The 19,096-nt window shown below is 53.6% G+C and overlaps 1 protein-coding gene across 11 annotated transcripts in view; it reads right to left on the bottom strand.

Moving 5' to 3' along the window:
* Sema4d (semaphorin 4D) overlaps nt 1-18,237 on the bottom strand; it is an 88,609-nt gene extending 70,372 nt beyond the window's left edge. For 3 of the 11 annotated variants that reach the window (XM_063227265.1, XM_063227267.1, XM_063227258.1), the window contains exon 1: nt 18,087-18,236. The gene's annotated coding sequence lies outside the window, so the exon portion shown is untranslated. Of the gene's footprint in view, nt 1-13,088; nt 13,378-15,893; nt 16,096-16,932; nt 17,065-17,188; nt 17,427-17,684; nt 17,817-18,086 lie in introns of those variants that run through there. The other 8 variants (XM_063227266.1, XM_063227268.1, XM_063227262.1 and 5 more) reach the window with 7 other exon arrangements.
* Between the last annotated feature and the right edge of the window lie 859 nt (nt 18,238-19,096).

The following is a 19,096-nucleotide window of genomic DNA, read 5'->3' as shown; positions in this document are numbered from 1 at the left end:
GGGTCAGCACAGGAGTCCGGGTCTAAGTCACAGCGCTCTGCCTTGGAAAATGCCAGAAAACATGTCCAAGAACAGCAGCCTTTGCTTCTAGGCCTCACGGAGGGAGCTTCGGTCGGGCCACATGACCGCCAGGCCTACACCTTCCCAAAACTCTCAGTGCCTGGGCAGGCTTCCCCGAGGGCCTGCTGCACCCCCCAAAAAAGCTGCAGCCAGACAACAGGCCAGCCACAAACTCTAGCACACCCCCGATGTCCGGAGAGGCCAGGCTTTCTGAGAAGCGGCCAGACAGAAGCTGAACAGGAAGTCACAGAGCAGGGGACGGGGGGGGGGGGGGTCGTCAAGGCCAGAGCCCTCAACCTCTCCAGTGAGGACAGACCCCCAAGGTCCCGGACAGTACCTCTCTGGGCCTCGGGCAGGACATGGAGCCCACATCCACCGTCAGGCTGGGAACACGAACCTGCTCCCATCACCCCACCCATGTAGGACAGGACGCAGGTTGTAGGACAGGACGCAGGTTGCAGGCCAGACACAATGCCAGCCTCCCACTACTGCCCTGCCACCAGCACCAATGCCCAACCCGGGCCAGCTGCACCCCTCCCTTAACCACCTTTGCCCCGGAGGAAAAAGCAGGAGCACAGCCTCCCCTAGCAGTGCTGAGGCCACACCCACAGCCCCCTCTGCTAGCCGCAGGTGTCAGAACCTCCAGGCCACCAGGCTGAGTCTCCTGTTTTGAGATTATTTATCATAAAATTAACTGTCTGGCATTACTGTCTGATAAGAGCAGGCCAGGGGACGGGAGGCCAACCTAGGCAGCTCAAGGTGGGAAGGAAGAATAACAGGACCATGAGCTGCAGACTTTCTCTCCAGAGATAAGGAGTGAGGGAACAAGGCAGGGCTGCAAGGCCTCTCGCTGATAATCACCCCTTTGTGGCTGGAACTGCCACTCAGAGGGAAGGATAGATGAGGGAGGCCCCCCAAGGTACCACAGAGTCACTAACTGTGGGGCTGGAGCAAAGCCTGGCAGCGGTGGTCCCAAGAACATGGACGCCAGCTAAGGTGAGGCCAGCCTGTGTGGGGCTGCCAGGAGCCCTCCACGCTACCCTGGCCTGGTGACTTCTGGGGATGAACCGCAGCCCTGCTGCTCCTGGGCCAGACGTCCAGGAACAGGCCAGTGACACCCAGGCAAGCTCTTGACCTCACTAACAGGCCACACATGGGTGTACGTACAATGTGGTTGGCCCCAGGACCCAAGCTCCCAGAGCACTGACCAGCATGACAGCTCACACACACACAAACCACACATCTGGCCAGATGCTCTGCTTGACGCACCTGGGAAGGTCTTTTGGAAAAAGATTAATATTTTAAGCAGAGGCTCTGGACAAAGTGCTGGTGAACCTCATCTAAGTGGTGCAAGGCCTCCAGACAGGCTTCAGCCCGGAACTGTGTCCTGCTGTGTACCTCCTGCCGGCCGACCCAGCCTGTAGACAGTAGACCTGGGCTGCCATTGTCACACAGGCCAGTTCCTTATGACAAGCTGTCACGCCTTTCTGCATATACTTTTTGGGTTGTGTACCCAGGGGACCCTGACCCGGAAAAGCACCAGCTGGCTTCCGAGAGGCCTCCAGGTATGTTGCACCTAGAGCAGAACCTGGCTGAACAGGGAAGCCCCTGTGACCATGAGAGGCCAGCACACAGGCAGCGTAACTGGGCACAAGAAAGCCAAAGAGCTGGCTCCGAGAGAAACACGTTGCACAGTCTGTGGAGCCTGGCAAGTTCTCCTCAACATGGCATCCATTCTGGATAAACCAGAGGCCGAGGGGGGGGGGTGAGGGGGGCTGAGAACACAAATAAGACTTCCGGAAAATCAGTTCAGCTGCTTCCTGATGAGCAGGCCTCTGGCTTGCCGTGCAGTCATCATGGTTCACATGCACACACACACAGGCACACGCATGACATGTGCATGTGCAAAAACACATACATACACGGGGCTGACCACAGACACCACCGGCTTGTTTGGGCTCCACTGTGCACAGGGGCCACCACGAGTCCCCCAGGCAGGTGCCCAGTGGCCCTGCCACGTGAAACAATGCCCGAGCAAGGGCAACAGGTACCAAGTCAGGATGTGACAGACCAGATATGGCCGTCCCATCTGAGGACGGAAGTGCGTATGCTTCCAGAGTGCACAGCTGCCGGGCCACACAGAGCTGCTCTGCAGGACACAGAGACTAGATGCCTAAGACACAGCACCAGGGAGACAAAGCAACCTGTTCTCTGGATACTGTGTGTGCCCGAGTGTGCATGTGTACACTTGTGGGAACACATCTGAAAAGGGCACCAAATAAACACAAAAACCTCAGAGGGGCAAGATGTTCATGTCTCTAACCCAGTAGGAGAGGAAGCTCTTTGCTTTCTTTCTCCTTTTCTGAACAATGGAAATGCCACTGAAACACAGGACAAGCAAGCCAACACATCTTACTTCCTGTTCACACAGCAAGGTCCAACAGGCCCAGTGGAGACACGCTGCTCAACAGCCAGGGCCCCGCCCACACAGAACCCTGATGGCAGGAGACGAAGGCGCTTCCCGTGCCTGAGCCAACGTGCCCGGCCATTATTCCACAAGTCGGCGAGTTTCCACCGACCCGCCTCACCACTTCCCACCAGGGCAAAGTGCATCGTGGTTTCTATTTTCCTACAGACAAAACCCCACTGCAATAACCCAGAGAAGGTGACTCTGCCAGCTCATGCCTTCCGCCCTGCCCAGCCAGGGTCCCTCTCAGTGGGAGCCCTCTTCCCCGGCTGTAGGAGACTGAAGAGGCCTGGTCACCTCAACCCATACCCGTCTGCAGAGAGGTCTCTGCAAATTGTCATCCCGGTGGCTGTAAACCCAATGCGAAACTCCTTACAAGAGACGCAAAGTCTGTACAATGACAGGGGAGCGATCAGAGACAGGGCCATAAGCCGAGGGCCACCCAGGACACCAAGACCCACAGGGACGGGAGGGACAAGTGCAGCTGCCACTTGATTCTGATGTCCTGGTAGCCACACTGGGAAGAGCAGTGTCTGCTGTGGGAATGCCAGGTTCGGGTGCTTTTCACAGCCCCGCAGGAGACCCTACTTCCAGCTAAAGGGTGAGGAAGGCGAAAGCTCTAGACTCACAGGCTGAGGAAAGGTGAAGCGAAATCACTACCACTCCACCCACACTCTGCCCTCCCACCTTGGCCACTGCCCAACCACCCCACCCAGACCTCACTCCAGCCCCTTCCGTGGGCGACATTGCTGTGCAGCCCTCAGCCCTGCGCCTTGGCTCGAGGTTCCCAAGGGAGAAGCCACTGCTGGCCACAGCTAGGCTTTCACCTGGGCCAACGTCTGAGGACACCAGGCAGCTGGTGGATGTGAGCTGCACTGCCCAAGGCCCGTCCGGCATGGGTTGGGGCTCTGGGCAGAGGGAGCTTGGGGTGGCCCTGAACCTCTGGGTCCCTGTGCTGCCTCCTGCACAGCTGCCATGGGCCAACTCCTTCTGGGCCACCGCACAGCTCCCAGAGTGAGCGTTTCAGTAAACACCAGGGTGCTGTGTTGGAGGTCACTCAGCCTCATGGCCACCACGTTCCACTGAGCAGGAAGACTGTGTATGTGCCTCTCACATCTACTGGAAGGGGTATGCAGCTTGTAGCCCACACCCCACAGCCAGAGCAGAGGCACCAGATCCACCACCAGGGACAGGCTGCAGGTCGCTGTTCTTCATTTGTGCTGCGAGACCTCAGCGCAGCCTACCCTCTCCTGCAGAAGTCAATGTGCCCATCATACAAGACGGCTTCCTCCAGGTGAAATAAAATCTGTGCCTTCTAGCTCCAGAGTACAGAGCAGTTCCTGTAAATAAATGCGTCCTGTGACTCTCGGGAGGCTGCTTTGCCAGGACTGTCCAGGTTTCTATTTTAAAGGTCATGTTCTCACTGCCTGGTTCTGCTGAGCTGGCAAAAACCAAGCCCTGCTGGCTAGGGTTCTTGTGCAGGGCAAGGAAGAACTCTGAGTTCTCACCTGGAGAGACCCCTGCATGCCAAACCCAACAGGCAGTGGCTGCGGCTGCCCAGGATTCCCCACTGGAACCCAAGCCATTGACTGCTTCCATTTTCAAACACCCAGACCTGCAATTCCACTTGCACATGGGCTTTGTTCCGACCCAGTTTCCCTGCCCAGGTGTGCAGGCCAAGCCCAGGCCCTGTAGCCGCAGCACACAGCTAGGACACAGCACTTGCTGAGGTGCTGGCGTAGCTCCACCTGGGCCCCCTGAGGATCAGCCCGAGAGGAGAAATCCAACGATGGCAGCCTGCAGTGAAAGGTCAGCCAGTGAGAAACAGCACATAGCACGCGGGCTGAGCCACGGAACACATCCATCCCTCGTGCAGCCACTCATAGGACCGCATACCACAAGGGTATCTTTTATTGGGATACACAGCACAATTTTGCCATAAAATGCAATGAATTAAAAGTATCCAAGTGCCTCCCCTACTGAGAAGCATGACTTTATTAAAAAAAAAAAAAAAAAACTTTTGGTTTTAAAACACACACCTGGGAGTTCTCAGGTGTGAGTGCTTAGGTGTGTGTGTGTGTGTTGTGCAGTGCTTTACAATATAAAGTGCTGGGGTCCCCACTACAATCTGAAAGCTGCCAGCGTAAGACACCTCCACCTCCTGGAGGCTTCTGGGCTGCCAAACGTTTTCAAATCTTAATCAGATTTAAACAACATGGTAAGTGCACAGAAGCCACTCTGAGACTGCATTCCAGATGCGACCCTGGAACCTGTGTGCAGCCAGGTCAAACTTTGCCAAGAAGGGACATGAAAACAGCCAAATTTCTCCCTTGGGAGCCACTGCTGGCTGATGCACTGTCAACGTGGGCTTCAGGCCGTCCCAGACCACGGCACAGACTCCTGCAACTGCAGCACAGACGGTGAAGTGATACCACCTTGCCCATCCTGCAGCCCACCTCCACTTGTGCACCCCAAAACCACAGCCTCTGCCACTAGTGCCGGGGGGAAGAGCAGCAAGCTCACTCATTTGTTGCTCACCCGGGAGGTGCAGGCCTGCTCCATGAGCAAGGCACATGGGACAGGCTTGTGAGGTCTCTCGAGACTTGCAAGGTGCATTTACACACATAGTACGTGGTAGTATGTGCTCTGTGTGAGTATGAATGTGAACTGGGTGTGTGAGGCACATGGTATTTGATAGGTGTGGTGCTGTGCTTGAACAGTATGTGTGCACACACGTGTGTGGTATACTGTGACAGGACCGCAAGGCGTGTGTGCATCTGTGTGATGGAACTGTGCATGCGTGGTGGTGGGGTGTGTGTACACACCGGTATTCTGTTGGATGGTGCAGTGGTATTTCTGTGTGATACAGGATATTCAGAACAGGTTTGCATGGTGTGTGTTATAACATGTGTTCTCTGTGCACTTTGGGATGTGGTGGTGTATATGCATGGTTGTGCACATGCTGAGTATACATATGTGTGTGATGTAGCACATGCATGTGTGCTGTGTGTAATGGTGTGTGTCTGGGGTACACGGGCATGGCACAGTACAGTACACCTGTGGTGTGCACGGTGTGTGTAGGGTGGTGTACATACGCTGCACGTTAGGGGCGTAGGGAATATATATTTGGTGTATGTGCTATACACATGTGTTATGTGTAGTGTGTGCACATGTACACGTGCTGTGGTGTCTGTCTTATGCATGTGGTAGGCCGTCTGTGCACGTGTATGTGTGCACACATGTGTATGATGGACAGACGCTTTTCAGCCCTCTTCTCTGACTTCCCCACTATGATTTCCATAAAAAGTGTCACTGCCAAGTGCAGGGCAGCAGCCTGGCTGGTCACCAACAATAGCCAACTCCATTCTGGATAGCCTGGACGTCCCACAGCACACACAGCTCAGGGACTGTCCAAGCATTAGGTATTGTCTGACCTCCCAGATATGCACATCACCCCATTATTTTTAAACACTGACCAATACCACCACCTTACACCCGGACCTTCTCACCACCTGCTCAGGCTCCATGTGGATTTTCTTTGCATCAACACTGAAATTTTAATTAATGCTTCCTTACCTCTGGGATGCCTTACAATCAACTGAACGTCCACTTTACTTAAACTTCTGGACCAAAGCACATTTTTAAAGTCTTTATGACACCCGGACCATCTGTGTGCCGTGCCGTGCACACTGACAGGAAAGCAGGACCAGGACAGCTTCAAGGCCTTAAACCTGGGTTCAACCTCAGCTGAAGCTTCCTGTGCTCTGAAAAGGCAGGATCCCATGACCTCCTGGGGAAGTAGCCAGGATGCGGGCAGGGAGGTGGAGAACCCTGGCCACACTCTGGGCAAGCACTGAGAAGCCGCCATGAATGAGACCATCGTGTTGTTCTCAGCCCTTGCTGCTGCCTCTGCCTCCAATGCCACCCTCAGAGTTCTCACTGGTGAGTGACGGTGTCTCGCTTCCCAAGGACCTGGTCACTTCGGTTACTGCACAGACAACTGCATGGTCATGCCAAATGACAGGAGCAGACTCAAAGTCTGCAGGCTACATGGTCCTTCGGGGACAGAGAGAATGACAGAAAGCAGATCTCTGCCAGCCGAGCCTGGGGAAAGAAACTGCCTTTGAAGAGGATCAAGAAAATTTCTGAAATTACAGAAACTGTCTATACCTTGGGTTGTTGGTGGTTACATAATTAACAAACCAATTATCAAGTCACAGAATGGTACATTTCACTGGGTAGGTTTCACTTTATATAAACCCCACACCGAAGGAGGCACATACATTAACACGGACGCAAAATCTTAGAAATACAAACTCTTCATAGTCCTCTGTCAAGAAACAGAATTCATAGTTACAAGCTTTTTTCCTAAGAAAGCCTTGGGTCCTGACAGCTTCTCTAATAAATTCCACCGAACTTTCAAGACAAACAAGTTTGATTCTACAAAAATTACTCACAAACAACAATAAAGAAAGTATCATTCCCAAATCAGAGCATACAGCCAACACTACTTTTGATATTAAACCTGAAAAAACTGCAACAGGAAAACAGTATTGCCGGTGAATATGGTCACAGAACAGCAAGGAAGCCAATCCAGCAAGACAGCAGCGTCCCCACACCTGCCTGCAGCCTTGCTTCCCATGAGTCATTACCCAGAGTCAACACAGTCTGAAAACACTAGGGTAAAACACAAAACACAAATGAAAGTTCCACACTGGGCTGCAGCTCCTGTGTGCAGTGATGGAAGGTCAACCGCCCAGCTGCAGCCACCAGCACAGGGCCGTCCCTCTGTCCAGCACACTCACACACCCCAAACACAGGGGGTACAACGCTGGCCACTGGGTTCCAAGCAGAAGCTGCAGAGGGCTCTCTTCAAAGGGGGAAATGCAGTGAGTAATCTGGAGAGGCTGCATTTACATAACTCTCATGACAGTGTGTTACTACAAGGGTTCTGTTTTATCATTGGCCGTGGCTGTTCATCTCTTTCTGTGCCTAATTCTTAAGCTTACAGTCTTCATGATACGCGCACACAGCAAGCAGACTTTGCAAGCACTGCAGCGTCAGGGATCTAAGCAATCTTGGTACACACCCCTGCAGGTAAGGGGGGGTTCTGGGATATGGAAAGGGCAATCTACCACAACCAGGTGGAGTTTGAGAGATGCGAGGTGGGTTTTGAATTTTTTAATTCAAAAATTAAATCAATGCAATTCACTATACTCACAAATGAAAGAAAACCTCAATAAATACAGAAAAAGAAGAAATAACATCGATCCTCCATAAAATCTCTCAGCAAACCAGAAATTTCCTCAGCCTCACATAAGGCATTGACATAAAATCTTCACCTGACACCACACTTAATGGGAAAATCAAATTCTTTCTTCCTAAGATGGGGAACCAGCAAAAATGCCCGCTTTTACCTCTTCTGCTAACCCCAGTACTGAAGGTCCTAAAAAGTAAAATAAAAGGAGAAAAAGAAAGGAGGAAAAGCACTGGAAATAAGGACATAAAATGATCTTTACTCATTATCAGGATTATCTACATGGAAATCTCAAAAGAACACAAACAACTACACAAGTGAATTTAGAAAGATGACAGGATAAGCAGCAACTGCGTTTCTATATTCTTACAATAAACAAATGGAAAACTTTTACAAATCTGTTGTTGGTTTTTTTTTTTTTTTTTTTTTTGTATTTTATCAGTACCAGGGATCGAACTCACGACTGCCTGCTTGCAAGGCAGGCGCTTATGCCGCTGAGCTAAATCCCCAGCCCCTACAAATCTGTTTTAAAAACATTCAAATATGTTGGGAGACTGCTGAGGCTGAACACATGTGCAAGGCTGTGGCGAGTCCCAGGTATGACTGAACTGAGAACGAGGAGACACCTCAGGGGACCAGACAGAACTCAGCGAGGCCACCTGGAGACTTTCTGGATAGTGTTCCTTAACTAGCATCGTCTGTTGCTCTGAGGGGTCCCTGAACCCCTCCCAAGATCCTGCTCAGGTTTCCTCCATTGTCCACTCTGCTCCTTGCTTGTTCTGTTAAATACGGGCTGCCCGGTGTCAGTCAGCTGGCTGGCTGGCTAGCAGTTACGAGCTTAGCCAAGAATTTTACTGCTCCTGCAGCCCTAAAGACCCTGCTGCTTGTTTCATTCCTTTGAGCCTTCACTGTGCACCTGTTTGGGGGGTTGGGGATCTAGACACGGACCCCAACAGAAAAATATGAAGCACTTATGAATAAATTTGTTAAAGCGCGTGCAAGGCCCGCAGTGTCACACTTACAAAACACTGCTAAAGTAAAGTAGGATTAAAAAGCAGTTTGTGCCCACTGGGCAGAGACTCGGCGCGGCCACGAAGTCGATTTTTCCAAGTGGATCTGAGGAGCTAAAGCAATCTCGGGCACAATCAAGCAGGCCTTTAGAAACTGACATTCAAGCATCCACATGGACAGGCAAAGAACCTGGAAGTACAGATGGTTTGAGAAACAAGGCAAAGCTCTCACATTCCCCGGCCTCTAAAGTTATCACAAAGCAGTGGCCACGAAGGCAGCAGTCACTGGGTGTGATTACAACCTGTAATCCTGGCAACTCAGGAGGTTGAGGCAGGAGGATTGAAAGTGCTATGCCTACCAAGGAAACTCATCAAGACCTTGTCTGAAAACAATAAAAAGGGCTGGAACGTGGCTCGGTGCAAAGGTCCCAGGTTCAACCCCCAGTGCTGGTGGGGCAGGGAGACTTCATGATCCTGGGGTTTCTGGTGAATCAGTCAGAACAGAACAGAATCCAGAAATCAAGCCACACAGTCAGCCCCTTTGGACTTACCGCAGCAGCTGGACATCCACATGCAAAACAGAAACCTCGAAACCTCAGGGTTTTCTAGTTAAAAATGAGTTTGAAATGAATTACACACACCAGCTGAAACTAACATTTTCAAAGGAAAACGGGGGAGAATCATTATGCCTAGGCGTTAGGTAAAGATTTGTTAAACAGGACACAAGCATAAACCGGGGCTGGGAATTTAGCTCAGCAACATAAGCACCTGCCTTGCTAGCAGGCGGTCGTGAGTTCGATCCCCAGTACCGATAAAAATGAAAAAGACAAAAAAAAAAAAAAAAAAAAAAAAAAGCATAAACCATTAAAAAAAAAAAAACCTGACACACTAGACTTAACCAAAATTTCAAAGGTGCCCTTTGAAAAATACCATTTGTAAAGTTAACAGGCAAGACTGAGAAACTATTTGTAGTACAGGGGCCTGACGACGGATCTCATTTGTCACTAGGTAAAATCCTGCAACTCAAACGTAAGAGGAATGACCCGATTACAAGGTGAGCGAAAGACCAGACAGACACTTCCCAAAGAACATGCACAGCTATCAGCACCTGAGGAGACACAGCCGGAGCTTCCAGGGAGCAGAGCTAGAATCTTCCCACTAGAATCACTATGATTAGGGCTGGCCGACTGCAAGAGCTGGCAAGCAGCTGCATGAAACAGGAATACCCTGCACATGCAGCTCAGCGGTGGAATGGAACTCGGTCCACTGCTGGGGAAAGCAGCTGGCCAGGTTCTCATGGAGTTAAAACCCACCACACACCTGCCACCCCACTCCTAGGTAGCTCCCCCCGGGGAAAGGAGGGCGCTCTACAGTGACATCTGCCTGTGGATGCTCAGGTGGCTGCTGTCATCTTCCTTTCTATTGCAGTAGGATGGGGGGAAACTCACCGTGTCAGAGTCTGCAACTCAGGGGCCTTTAGTGTGTTCACAGCGCTTCGTCAGCAGCACCACTGCCCACTCCAGCAAACTAAGGAAACCTCACACGATTAAGCGGTCACTGCCAACCCATCTCCCTGAGCCCCAGCAACCGTGATCGTGCTTTCTCTCTCCAGACTTGTCTACTCTGAACCTTATAAAATACGGAATCATACATAGTACTACATGTGTGGTCTTTGAGTCGGCAGCTCTCATCTAGCATAAAGTTTTCAAAGTCCAGCTACAATGCAGCCTGTGTCAGCAGTACCCCCTTTCCATGGCTGGACAATATTCCAGGTAGGCACCACGCCAGGGCACCCATCCACATTGGGGCACCCAGCAATGCCGGGGTTTCCATCCCTGGGCTTCCGTGAACAGCGCAGCTATGAACTGTTGTGCACAAGATTTTATTGTTCTTGCTTTTGTATTTTAGTTTTTGAATCTATTTCCAACTCTCCTCTGTATATGTTAAAAGCAAAATTGCTGGGCACAAGGTAATTCTGTGTTTAAATTTTTGAGGTGCCTCCAAGCTTTTCCAAAACAGCTGCACCACTTTGCACATCCGTCAGCAAAGTTCAAGGGTTCTAATTTCTCCACAGCTTCACCAACATGCACTAATTTTCCTTTTTTGAAAAGCCATTCTACAGGAAGAATCTCACAGTGGTTCTAATTTGTACTTTCTTAGAGACGAATGAGACTGAACATCTTTTCACAAGCTTCTTGGCCATCTGTTTATCTTCTCTGGCCCTGTGTTTATCCACATTTTGCTGGTTGTTTGTCTTTCTGTTGTGCAGCCTCAGCTCACAACCCTTTAATAGGAAATAATCCAAACATCCAGCAATAGGTGACTAAACAGACCATGGTACAACCACACAAGAAATACCACCCAGCAATAGAGAGACACTGTACCAGCAGCACCTAAGATTCTCAGAAGTATTATGGAGTGTGAAGGAAGCTAAATACAACTGTGTAAAATACACAGAGGTATCCCCTTATCTGCAGTCTTGCTTTCTGCAATTTCAGTTATCTGTGGCAAACTATGCTCTAAAAATACTGTGTTAAGTTGAAATTTCTGGGAATACCCATTAGGTTTAAATTGCACACCATGACAGGCTCACTCCATCCCATCACATCCCATCTGGGTCATGAACCACCTTCATTAGTGTATCCAGGGTATATATACTACCTTCCTGTTAGTCACTTATAGCGGTCTCAGTTATTAGACTCGCTATCACAATACTGGCAGTACTTATGTTTAAGTATCACTTCTACTTTGCTTAATTATGGTCCCCACACATAAAAGTAATGATACCAACAATCTGGATATACCACAGAGAAGTCAACAAATGTTCCCATTAGCTAAAAAGGTGCAATCTCACCTTAAGGAAAAAGAGTAACCGTACTAAAATGCTAAGACCTACAGTATAACAGGGTCTTATGAGACAGAGAAAAAAATATGCTCATAAGTTTTGTCACAAATATTGTTAAAATTATCCCATTTGATTATTAGTTATTGTTGTTGATGTTGTTAGTGGGCTTATGAATTTACCTTCACCCTAGGTGAGTTTGTGTAAAAAAGCACAGTGCACGTAGGGTTTAGTGCATCCACAGGCCCAGCCACCCACTGCGGGCTGGGACACATCCCCTGAGGCCAAACACAGACAACTGCACCTTTCCACTCTGAAGCTCTTGGAGAAACTCATTTACAACAACCGACTCTATGAAGACCTGTGACAATGTGGGGTCTCAGCGCAAAGGGGCAAAGGAAGTCCCCAGGGAGCTGCACCCCAGAGCCCTGACCTGTCTCAAGTTCCTAGGGACCGGGGTGTGAGTACAGATCCTTCCAGTATACAGTGCACACAGAGCTGAGCTCTGAGGGACCCTCATGGAGGCCCAGCACAGCTGCCTTGCATCAAAAGGAGGACACTCCGAGCATACTGGAAACATGAAGGGGACAGGGCTCCACCGTCAGCCTAGCTACTGGTCACGCCTACCAGGTCACCCTAGCCTGTTTCCCTCTCCGAGCACAATGCAGCCTGGAGCTCGGCTGGACAGGTCCCCACCCCTGTACCCTGCAGCTGGACAAACTCAGCCTTGTTACCCATCTTTTCTAACCTCATCTATGACCCAACGTGACCGCAGCCTCACCACAGCTCCCAGCTCTCAGGTGTCAAAACTCCCGTGTCACTGCCACTGTGTATTCCAGCTGGGGTGCACCCCTGCCACACACCAGGCCCATCCATCCACCTAGCTATCTGCTATGGGGTAGGTGAGTGGTGCCTGGTAACCCAAGCTGAGCCCGCCTGTGGATGCTGAAGATGCCAGCGCCTCCCCATCCCGCCTGGTACACCTGGTGGCCAGGACCACATTCCTCACCTCTTGCTGCACTGTCTCAGGGGGGCCCACGGCCACTGGATTTTAAATTGCAAATGCCCTGACCACACATCCCCTACCCAACCAGGACTAAAGCCAGCACCTCATCTTGCTGGCCTTCCCCTCTCTCTGTGACCCGAGCTGTCAGAGGGTGGGGCCTCAGGCTCTGGGCTCCTTGCTGTCCATGGCCCCCAGTAAACATTTTCAGGAGCAAGCAGTGAAATTTCACAAAGCAGATACATCTGTCAGGTGGAGGAGACTATGAACGACTCCCTTTACCTGCAGGTTTGCTCTCTGCAGTCTTAGTTACCAGCAATTAACCATAATCCAAAAATATCAGAAGACTCCATAACCAACTCTTAAGTTTTGCCCAATTTTCATTACAGTGCATGGTTAGGTTTGTTCTGTTTTGTTAATTATTGCCCAAGTGAGAAGATAAATCTTACCACAGGTACATGTATACAGAGAAAAGACGGTTTCTATAGGACTCAGCAGGGTCTGGTCTCACGCATCCTCTAGGAGTCTCAGCAAGTGTCCCCCTCAGATAAGGGCGGCTTTGTTGTACATGGTTCCTTTCTGTCAGGAGCCTAAGATAGGATGTCACAGGCCAGGTCCTGGAGGTGCTGGCCCTGTGGCTGGGATCCCTGGGTCCTGGGAGGTGAGGGACTTGCAGAACGTCTGGATGGGACAAAGAGGCTGTGCAGTCACACAGGACAGTGCCACTCTTGCAGTGAGGCGGGTGCTGCACAGCCACCCCGCTGTGACACAGGCCCTCCCAGTCCCGCACAGGAAACAGGATACCGCAGGGCACCCTGGGCACGCCCAACTCAAAACATGGGCTGACACGGATGACAACAACCTAAAGACAACACAGCATGTTCCAAACACAGGGTCAGAGTGACACTCAGCCAGACCCAGGCCCAACTAGGAATGTGTTACCCTCCCAGCAACAGAAGGCATTTTCACAGCGCCACATCACCCATCAGATCCGCCACCAACAGGAGAAAATCAGGCTCTCCGAGAAGACATGGTGCAGGTGCAGGGTGGTGATGGCAGAGGACCCGCCAGGCTCCACCCAGGCCAGCCATGGTGAACCCTAGAGACCGAGGGCTCACACTACAACCCCGAGCCCCACTGTCCACTGCAAAGTACCAACATGACAATTAAACCTGAACGTCTGATGCTATGAGCCATCTGGCCAGCATGCTGACGGGGCTCCACACACCTGCGGAGCACAGGAGCCACAGGGTCACTGCATCGGTCTAGGTGCTGCCTGCCTCAAGGGTGATACCTCTGCTGTGAGCTGATGCTGCTACTGGGCTCCGAGGCCCTTGCCTTCTCTTTCTGACTGTGGAAGGGAAGGAAGCACTCTCCACCGTTCAGGCCCACAGAGCCTATTACAGAGGATCAATAATTACAGATCCATGGATTGCCTCATGGAAGCCAAATCTCCATTATCAACTTGCACAGGCCCACCGGTGCCTCTGTGTAAACTGCCAGAGAAAGTAGGAGACCTGACAGCCCCACCCTGCAGTGTGGGGGGTGTTCAGAACCCTTGCACCAAGCTCCTCCCCAGCCTTCTTTTTAGTTTTTGGGCAGGATCTCACTAGGTCACGCAGAGCTTTGACTGAAATTTTTGACTCTCCTGCCTCAGCCTCCCACAGTGCTGGGAGAGATGTCTCTTTTAAGGTTACCTGTTCTGTTACAAGAGTAATTCCACCGAAACAGCACCAAAAATACAGAAGTATAGACAGATGAGAAATGCACAGCTTCCTACCTCTTCTTCCCTCCTCCAAACACACACACTTTCACACACATGCTTGCACATGCAGTGATAATTTTCATTCAGTTTCACATTTACACACTCATACTTAGACACTCTCATTCTGAAAGACTTCCACATACTCCATCTCACATTAGCACAAACACCTCCACGTCTACTCTAACACTATCTCACACACTCACATACCCACACTGTCAAGCACACTCACAATCACTCACACACTTGCTCATACTTCACTGAGACACACTCACACTCACCTTTTCCCACTGTGGTTTTGCCTCCTCCAATCAGAGCAGTGCTGACAACACAGGTGTGTGACACCTAGGGACTTCCGGGCACCAGCACCAACAGGAGTGCTTATACACAGCCCTACGTGGCGGAGTGCAGGGGACGGGCAACGCCTTCCCCACACACGCGGGCTTGTCTTCTAACACAAACCCTGAACTGCTTCATGTAGTCATGGTGGTGAAGTCATAGGGCGGGCCTGGGGCTCTTGGATTAACTTTTAATCATGGAGTATTTCAAAGGAACTCACAGGTGGCCAGAATAGAATATGAACCCCAGGAACTCTCACCTAGTCCCCACCTGCTCTGCCCAGACAACTCCTCTGGCCCCGCACTAACTCTGGCATGCCTCAAACATCTCATGGCAAATGCTTTGTATTTATCACTCAGGAGTGAAGATAGTTCCCACACAACCACCCCACCATCAGTAAGGGGCCCCTGCAAATGGCCTTTCATCAGCCGAAGTCCTCCGGTCTCACACAGACCTCATTCTGAAGGCAGCGATCAGACATGGATCAGACCAGAACTCTGAGCCAGGGTTTATCCAAAGCCCGCAGTCTCAGGGAACCCCTTTGCAGTGACCCGGAGGCAGGGTACAGCGGCCCTCATTGACATTGTCTTTGAATTTACAGCAACTGGCAGGCCTTGGTCTTGAGGGTCACACAGGCCCCGCCAAAGGTGGCTATGAGGCTGCTCTCTGGGCCACTGGGGCGGGTACTGGGCACCAGACGTAGCCTGGTGTGGAACATACATATACACTCTGGGAGCAAGCTCCAGAGCCATAGAAGGCACAGCAGCCACTCTGTTCACCCCAAGGATTGCCTTCCCTGGCACCCATGAAACACTCCCCAGGCTCCAGGGAAGACCCTTGGTCACCCATCATCCACAGTGATCAGTAGACACCACTTCCTGACAAATTCCCACCACTGCTGGGTCCCCTATGCACAGCACGGTCACACTGAGTGACCAGCACAGCACTCCCAGCCAGACGCAGGTGAAGTGGCCAGCACAGCACTCCCAGCCAGACGTAGGTGAGCTTCCTAACCAGCCCAACTCTCAGGCCACACCCGAGTGCTCTGGGGACAGCCACGGACTTCAGTGGAGATGGCACAGGCCGGGCTGCACCTGCCACGCATGGGGGGGCCAGGACCATCTCACAGGGCTTCTGCCTAACTCCTGCTCACCTCCTCTCTCTTCCTGCTCAAGAAACAACTGCCCCAGCTGGGAATTGCAGACAGCAGGCTGTCTCCCCATGAGTCCCTGGGATGGGCAGCACTAACACACTGTTATCCCAGGAAGAGTCTCAGAGCCAGGACATGGCACAGGAAGCCTGAGGAGGGGACTTGGAGGTACTCTGTGATCCACCATGCATCTTCTGGAGAATCCCTGAAACCAAGCAAATTCTCAACATGAAGGGCAGTTTGCAATCAGAACTGGAACTTCCTTCCAGGGAAAGGCAGGGCTAAGCCAGAGACCAAGGGGATGCCCCAGGGAGGACCCAGGTCCAGCTCCAGACAGACCCAAGCTAAGTGAATCAGGATACTGCAGCCCGCCCAGCCCGCCCTGGGCAGGTCCTTCCAGAACGCAGCAAAGGGATGGAGAGCATCATTGATCTTCGCAATGCATTATTGATTGTGCTCTTGCACTGGCACCAGCAGCCTTCTCTCCCTCTCCCCCACACCAGCCATTAGCATGCTTCCCCAGCACTGGCCACACACTCGGGCCCAGTTTGAGGCAGGAGGCTCTGTCCTGGACACTCCACTCAGAGTGGCTGTGTGCAAGTGGATGATGTCACCCAGGTCACCTCCAAGGCCCATCCCCACCAGACAGCAGTGGCAGTGTGGACAGTGCCATACACCCCCACCTCAGCCCAGGACCCCAGCCAGCCAGGCAGGCTCCTCACTTTGAGCCGATGCTGTGTGTGCTGATTAGGAGAGGGGGCTGGTGAGCAGCCCAGAGGGGCAGCCGAAGGCGCCACTTCAGCATGCAGGAAAGCCCAGCCTGGGCAGAGCCCCCACTTGACTACCAGCTAGAACTCAGGGTGTCCCTGCAAGACGCAGGCAGAGGGGCCCCAGCAGGTGCTTCTGGTACCCCCATTTTCATTTCTCTACTCATCTCTAAACTGTGTAGGCCACACACATGTTCACTGGCCAGGGACTGGCCTTCCAGGGGGCCCCCTGAACACCCCCGCCACCCTCCCCTCCCTTCCCTGTGGCCACTGACCAGCCAGCTTTCTTCTCTTCAGCTGACGATCACCAAGACATGATGTGCACAGACACCAACGGTCCAAGTGACAATCAGGGCATTATTTCCTCCACCGGGCTCTTCTCAGGCGCTGGCCCTTGCTGCCAGTTTCTGGGACACAGTAAACATTCCCAAATAACCCTGCCAGGCAGCCTGGGGCCAGGCCCCAGGCCTGGGGCACAAGTGAGGCGACAGGCCACTGGTGTCATTTCACTACCACGGAAAGGAAACTTACAGTTGGTGGCACCCAGTGCACTTGGAAAAAGTCCCATCGGCAGAGTCAGATGGTCGGTCACAGGCCCCGGGTCCAGTTAGGGCCTCACCACCCACGGCCTGGATGTGCTCAACACAGAGTGAGATTTCAAAACACAGACTGCACGGGCCAGTGCTCCAGACAGGCGAGACCGGCCTCGGCAACAGGCCTCATTCTAGGCGACCGGATTACAGCCTCTCGTGCACCGGAGCACACACACCTCAAAACACGAAAGGAAACCAGTGAGGACAACTCCAGCCGGAGGCGGCCCCACCCCCCTCACCCTGCATGTCTTAAGTAGCAACCCCAGGAGACCCTGCCCCTCGCAGCTTGTCAAGCGGAGGCAACAGGTGCAGCCCGGTTAAGGCCTGCGGTTCCGGGTGGTTCGAGACCGCGGCAGCCCAAAGCCTGAAGGCAGCCGAGGCCTGCAGCGCCTCTGGCCTCGGGGCGGTGACCGACGCGCCACCGACCTCCCCACCTGTCTGAGTGCGCGGTACGAGCTGGGGCGCGGAGGCCACGGCCTCCGGGACGAATCAGCAGTCGGCCGGCCGGGCCCAGAGCCCGAGTCCGCCACCGGCCGGACCGAGCCGACCAGCGGGCCCGGGCCGAGCGCCGCCTCCTCTCGCCCGCCCCGCCTCCGGGAGCCACCTGCGTGCGGGCCGAACCGCGGAGGGCGGGGAGCTCCGACCCGGTCCGGGCCAGGCCGGGCAGGGTCAGGGAGGTCACTCCGGGGTCGCGGCGGACCCCGGGAGGGGCCCGGGAGGACCCGAGAGGACCCGCGAGGCCCAAGGGCCGGCGCTCGGGCAGGGTCCGGCGTGGGCGCGGGCCGGGAGGGGGCGCCGAGGTCCCGGCCCCGCCACCTGCCCGCCCGCGGGCTCACCTGGGCGCGTTCTCCGCGGGCCGGGTCGGGAATGGCGACGGCGGTGGCCGCGGCCGGGGCGGTGGCAGCGGCGGCGGCGGAGACGCTGGCGGCGGCGGGGACGCGGACGAGGGCTCGGCGCGCGGGGATGCTGCGGCGCCAGGGCGCGGGCGCCGGCGCGGGGCGGAGGGGCGGTGCGCGCGCAGGCCCCGCCCCGCCTCCCGCACTCCGGCCCCGCCCCTCTCCCGCCCCTCCCCCACACCGCTTCCCTCCCTCCTCTGCCTCTCTCCTTGCTTCACCTCCCTGAGACTGCACCCCTCTGCTCCCCGCTACTTCTCTCTGGTCCCCCTTCTTACATTTACCCCCCCCCGTGTTCCTCACTACTCCCCTCTGTTCCCCCTCCTTCTTCTGCCCCCCCCAGCCCCCTTCCCCTCTGCTCCCCTCTGCCCCCCCCCCCCCCCCCCGCTCCCCTCTGCTCCTCTCTTCTTTCTCCCCTCCTCCCTCCTACTGGCCTCTTCTTCTTCCCCACTTGCCCCCCCCCCCCCCGCCCCATTGCAATGCCAGAGGTCACCCCTACTGGGGCTTGGCCTCTGCTGGTCCAGGGAGCATTTCCAAGGTGAGGTGCCCTTCCCCCTCTTCCTCCCTGTGAACCACTTGTACCTCCGGGGGCCTGGATGCCCATCTTCCTGGCTCCTGCTGTGCACCAGGCCCCTGGACTCTTGGCTCAGGCCCCTCCAAGCTAGGCCCTGGTTTCCCAGCGTGAGGTAGGCGGGCAACTGCTGTGCCCCCCATGCCTAGCTTTGCTAAATGCTCCTTGTTTCTGTGCCACGTGGCAAAGGGGCCTGAACACAGCTCCTGGGGTTTGCAGTTAAGCTTTTGAGGGGGCACTCAGAAGTTGGTGTGGAGACCTGGCCATGGCTTCTGCCCAGAGACACAAAAGCCCCCACCCCACCCAGGGGCCCCATTCCAGCAAAAACAGCCAGGATTTTCCCCCAGTGTGGGAAGCCAGGCCCAGTTCCTGGGCTGTAGGT

Source organism: Cavia porcellus, unplaced genomic scaffold (genome assembly GCF_034190915.1).
Source record: "Cavia porcellus strain 051 isolate PalLab524CR breed Dunkin Hartley unplaced genomic scaffold, mCavPor4.1 scaffold_17, whole genome shotgun sequence".
NCBI classification, from domain to species: Eukaryota; Metazoa; Chordata; class Mammalia; order Rodentia; family Caviidae; genus Cavia; species Cavia porcellus.
This window is presented reverse-complemented; position numbering and strand designations above follow the sequence as displayed.